This window comes from Triticum aestivum, chromosome 5B (genome assembly GCF_018294505.1).
Source record: "Triticum aestivum cultivar Chinese Spring chromosome 5B, IWGSC CS RefSeq v2.1, whole genome shotgun sequence".
Lineage (NCBI taxonomy): Eukaryota > Viridiplantae > Streptophyta > Magnoliopsida > Poales > Poaceae > Triticum > Triticum aestivum.
In genome coordinates this window covers 643,828,577-643,834,576 of record NC_057807.1, presented here as the reverse complement: position 1 = coordinate 643,834,576, position 6,000 = coordinate 643,828,577, and positions in this window count along the sequence as shown.

Here is a 6,000-nt window from a genome sequence, read left to right as displayed (position 1 = left end):
CGAGGTGTGAACTCGCAACTTGGCGGTCCCCAGCGCTGCTCAAGTGCTTGGCACGCATGTAGAAGGGGTCGACTATCACAATGTCCGGGGTCTTGTCTCTAATGATCCACATCTCCATACTCAGCGAAAATAGCCGAACGAAGGTGTAGTGTAGCGGGTGAAGGTTAAACATAGCAAAGATGTCATCAAACCGCATGACTATCGTACCCCCGATGTCGCCATCCACAAAGCCCTTGCCCTCTGGCACCTTGGCCACGAAAACCGGGTATGCCACATCATTCTCTCTGAGACGCTGCTTCTCCAAAGAAAGAACACTGTCGTGCAGACTCCGCATAGCACCGGTTGCAGCATTCAGCATATTTGGCGGTAGCATCTCCCTACCCGCCACATGCACCCTCCTCGAGATATCCTTAGGTGAAGGTGGCCCGTCCTGAGCACGGATCAAACTCGGTGCCGGCTGGCTCGCACCAGCGCCCTTGTTAGTCTTTCGCTTCCGTCCCTTCTTCTTGATCTCCTGTAATGGGACCGAGTTCTGCTCACAGACCGCCTTCTTGAGCGTGTTGGGGCTGATAATATTTCGCACCTCAGCTATCTGAGGCTCGGTGAAGGCGGGAGCTGGAGGCGTGACCTGAGAACTGAACGCCAGATGACGCCTGTTGCAATTGGATTTCTCCGTCATACCAGCTAGATTGTGGTCGTCTTGGTTTGGTTCTTGAGAAAGAGGCCCGCAGAACTCATCAGTGTACCCATGTTCAGCAAAGTACTTATCAACTTTGGTAAATGTACCGTCGTCGTTGTCGTCGCCGTTCGGATCCTGTGCCATAGGGCTGTCCGAATCCTGTGCCATAGGGATGCCGGAAGGTCCGGTAGCGTTGCGGCGTTCCTGCCATGGCTTGGCGCCGGCACGACTAGCGGTCTTGTCTGTGGGGTGGTGTCCCCCGCCCCCAAACGAATCTGGCTCTTTGGCCAAAGCAGGGGCCAGTTTACGCAGGCGCTGAGGGTCATCTCATCTTCTTCGTCGGCCCCAGTGGGTCGAATCGGAGGTAACAGCTCATCGCAGCCTGGCAGCACCCGAACCACTTCAACCCTATACACAGTGGGTGGCATCGGATTACCGTGGAACATGGGGTTGCCCGGTTGAACAATTCTGCCCTTGGCGACATCGACCAACTCGGCGCCCATTGTCGGTGTCAAAACCGGCGGATCTCGGGTAGGGGGTCCCGAACTGTGCGTCTAGGCGGATGGTAACAGGAGACGAGGGACACGATGTTTTTACCCAGGTTCGGGCCCTCTTGATGGAGGTAATACCCTACGTCCTGCTTGATTAATATTGATGATGTGGGTTACAAGAGTAGATCTACCACGAGATCAAGGAGGCTAAACCCTAGAAGCTAGCCTATGGTATGATTGTTGTTCGTCCTATGGACTAAGGCCATCCGGTTTATATAGACACCGGAGAGGGCTAGGGTTACACAGAGTCGGTTACAATGGTAGGAGATCTACATATCCGTATCACCAAGCTTGCCTTCCACGCCAAGGAAAGTCCCATCCGGACACGGGACGAAGTCTTCAATCTTGTATCTTCATAGTCTTGGAGTCCGGCCGATGATGATAGTTCGGCTATCCGGACACCCCCTAGTCCGGGACTCCCTCAGTAGCCCCTGAACCAGGCTTCAATGACGACGAGTCCGGCGCGCATGTTGTCTTCGGCATTGCAAGGCGGGTTCCTCCTCCGAATAATTTATAGAAGATTGTGAACACCAGGATAGTGTCCGGCTCTGCAAAATAAATTCCACATACAACCGTAGAGAGAATAATATTACACAAGTTCAATCTGCTGACGTATTTTGTGGCGTAACGTCACACCACTACCAAGCCTTCAAATTGTTTTTATTGTTCCATCTCAGCGCGTTTAGCGAGGCGGTTTCCTTGGCACGTCTTGTCGAAGCAGAGATCGTGTTCCCCTTATTCCGGGATTCCCATCAATACGGACGTGGGTAACCCAACCGCGCCATTGATTGCAGCGCTTGGGAGATAAGCGAGTTTTATCAGGCCGGTGGGGACGCATGTTTCTGTCCGCCCATATAAGGGGATAAAGATCCAATCCTTTTACCTGCGCCTTCTTCCTCCTTGGCTTATCCATCTCCGCGAACTCGAGCTCTAGCGCCCAAGCCCGCACATCTCACCTCAACCTTCTCCAAATATGTCCGGAGCGGGAGGCAAGTGGATGGCCTCCTCCGTCACGGAGGGGCATATCTAGAAGCTGCGCAGCGCCGGATACTTGTCCAGCGACATTGCGCATCGGCTCCCCGACGAGGGAGAGCTCATCCCCACCCCCAGGCCCCATGAGAGGGTAGTATTCCTTCCCCATTTCCTCCGCGGACTGGGCTTCCCACTTCATCCCTTTGTCCGGGGGCTCATGTTCTACTACAGCCTAGATTTCCATGATCTGGCCCCGAATTTTATTCTCAACATCTCGGCGTTTATCGTCGTGTGCGAGGCCTTCCTCTGCATCCAGCCCCACTTCGGCTTGTGGCTCAAGACCTTCAGTGTCAAGCCGAAGGTTGTGAAGGGCAGCCAAGCGGAGTGCGGAGGCGCCATGGTGGGCAGGATGTCCCACGTTACGTGGCTGGAGGGCACCTTTGTGGAAACCATCAAGGGGTGGCAATCGGGGTGGTTCTACATCACCGAGCCGCGTGATCCCGAATGGGCAGCGGCCCCCGAATTCAGATCCGGCATCCCCACACGGCTCACCTCCTGGAAAGAGAGCGGCCGGATTTGGGGCGATTCGGAGGAGCTGACCGGACTCCAAGCCTGCGTCCAAAAGCTGGTGGACAAGAAGCTCAAGCTTGTCAACGTAGTCCAGGTCATGCTCATCCGCCAGATTCTCCCGTGCCAACGACGGGGCTTCAATATGTGGGAGTTCGATCCGGCGCAGCACCAGACTTTGAATGGGCTCTTCGACACTACGTACGAAGAGGTCTGGAAGGTGCTGTTCAAGGGCGCCGAGGCTCCCGCATCCGCTACCGAAGATCGCGGATTCAGCTCGCAGCGTCCAGCTGACGAGGTAAGTGATATTGTCCTTTACGGGACGCTTGTTATTCATAGTTTGACTCTATGCGGGATCTAAACTCCCTTTCCTTTGACAGGACTGGCTGAAGAAGGCCGCACAGGCTATCTGTCCGGCCCCATTGCCAGAGGACCCAGCTGACGCCCGCCTAACGGGGCTGCTGGCTCCGGCACCCCACGTGGTGCCGGAGAAGAAGGCCAAGAAGAAGGCCACGGGGACTCGGAAGAGTTCCCGTTTTCAGGTGCTATCGGACGATGAATCCGAGGCCGACTCCTCCCACCAAGGCGAGGAGGAGAAGAAGAAAGCCTCTCCCCCAGCGGGGGGAGGGAAGAAAAGGAAGGCCTCCCCAACAAGGGAGGCCGAAGGGTCCAAGAGGGGAAAAACTCTTCCCCCGGACTGTTCCGCCAACGCCAGTGACGACGACGAGGACTGGCCTCCAAGGGCCAAGCCTCTGGCGAGATCGTAAGTATCCGGACTCCCGAATAACTTCAAGGTTTTCGTTTTCCGCCACATTATGTCTTTCTAATGCCGCATACAACCCTGCAGTCCGCCTAAGGATGATCTCCCCACTTCGTCGAGCGGGTCCTTAGGGGCGTCGGATATGGATTCTCTTCCGACTGCCTCCACCCCCCGTGATGCGGACGATGCCGAGGTGGGATCCCAGGAAGGGACCCACCAGGAGGAGAGGGCCCCGGAGGTGTCGCAGGACAACCTCCCGGACTTTGCACCGGACTCAGCCCCGGAACCCATAGTGGCTCCGGAGTCCGGCGGGCGACCCCTTCGTAAGAAGGGCAAGACCGCGACGCCGGCTGCCTCCGTCCAACCGGAGGTGCCGGATAATTTGCTGGAGGCGCTCAACGGCGCCTCCATCGAAGAGGAACACCGCACTGTTATGAGTGCGGTGATTCAGAAGGTTCAGCTCGCCAAGAGCGGGCTGACCGAAGCCTGCAGCAGCCTTCTAACAGGCTTTGAGGTAAGAATTTCAATATATGTAAAATGGTACCGCATAGACAGTAGCCCCTGATGCTCGGTTCGGTGTTCGGAAAGAAAAGCCGGACTGAGGATCTTTAGAAAGATAAACGCAGGAGTCATGAAAATATGTCAATATGGGATTGCAGGCTGTGCTGCTGACCTCTGCCGCACTGACTGCGGAGGTCAAAACTTTGAAGGAAAACCTCGAGCGGTCCGAGAACGAGCTCGGCCATGCCAAGAAGCAGCTCGAGGAAAAAGAAGGTGAGTAATACCTTATGAAAATTGTACCTTACAGAAAAGGATTTGGTTGCAAGAAAAATGACAAGGATAACTGGGGTATTGCAGGGGCCACTAACGAGGTGGCGACCCTGAAGGAGGCGGTGGCCGCGGCCGAACGCAATGCGGCTGCGGAGCGCACCGAGCGAGAGAAACAGGAGGCGCGGGTGGCGGAGGTACAGCAAGAGCTCCAGGATCTCGTGAGGAAACATGAGAGCCTGGAGCGTGACTCGAAGACTCGAGAGTCTGAGCTTGCAACGGCTCTTGAGAGTGCCAAAGCCGCTAAGGCCGAAGCCTACAAGGCCCTCCAGGAGATCGAGGCGGTAAAGAAAATAGCAGCGGGTAAGGCATTTTTCATGCAAAGTAAGCATGTGAGTGTTAATTACCTGTCGCTTACCCGAATTCGGAGCTCTCCAGGAGCGTTCGCAGATCTTCCTCGCAGCGTGTCCGATGCTGCCGCATTCTACCGGGCCGAGGAGGGGAGCTCGACGGAGAAGGTCTTCTGGTCTCAGTATGCTGAGGCCGAACATCCGGTGCCCCTTAGCGACCAGCTGAAGCAGCTGGTCGAGCTCCACAAGGCGGCCGAACAGGCCATGAAGGGCCTCATAGTTCGGCTGTGGCCTAAGGAGGCCATGCCTGGGAGCTACTTCGGCCTGGTGCGGCGGCTGGTGGATGCGTGCCCGTGGGTTGAAGTCATCAAGCACTCCGCCTGTATTGAAGGTGCGCGTCGGGCCCTTGCCCGCGCAAAGGTGCACTGGGGCAAGATGGATGCCCAGAAGCTTGTGACGGACCCCCCACCAGAGGGCAAGGAGCATCGCACGCCCGAGATGTATTATAGGAGTGTGCTGAAGGGCGCCCGCACTATTGCGGGTGAGTGCTCCAAAGATGTAATATTTGAGTAGACTCGCATTTTGTTATCCTGTGCGCTGAAAACTTGGTTCATATGCGCTAAGCAACGCTTGTTAATTTAAAATATTACCTTCTGTGCGGCTGTTTATCAAATCTGAGAGATGGCAAGTCGTCGGCTTCAGCCCCCATGCCACGAGTGCTGGGGTGTTCGGGATAAACTCGAGCGCTCTTGTTCCCATTTTTGGGTCCATCTAGGGAGGCGCTCAACACAACGAACAAGGCAACCGGACTTATAATGCTTGAACACTCTCACTTAGCCATAGAATTCTATAATTTTAAATTTCGGCGAAGCCCCTAGTTTTCGGAAGGCCGAATTTGGGGCGCTATCCACGCCTTGGCCGGACAGAATCCGGCTCCTCGCTCGAAGCGGCATAAGTCTTTAGGGACTCGCAAAGAACCTCTCGAACAGCGACCAGCTCTCGCCTCATCATGACGGTCAGTTTTAGCTTTCTCCACTGAGGCGTTAACCCAGCTCAACTGGGGCGCAATCGCAGTGGTTCTCCCAGTGCTACCTTAGCCGATAAAACGGAACGTAAGGTACCAAAACATGGGAGCCGGGCAAACCCAACTATTGACCCAAGAACATGATTCGGAGCCGATGCATATAATGCTATAAGTTCGGGGTGCCGCACTTGTGAAAGTGTTCGGACTTATCACACCATAACGCGGGAAACATAAGCCCCTGGTGTATTTAGCCGTACCAAAACGTACGGATGCAACATGTCATAGATGAACATATGTGTAAGAAAGAAATGCAATTAGAAGCAAAAATG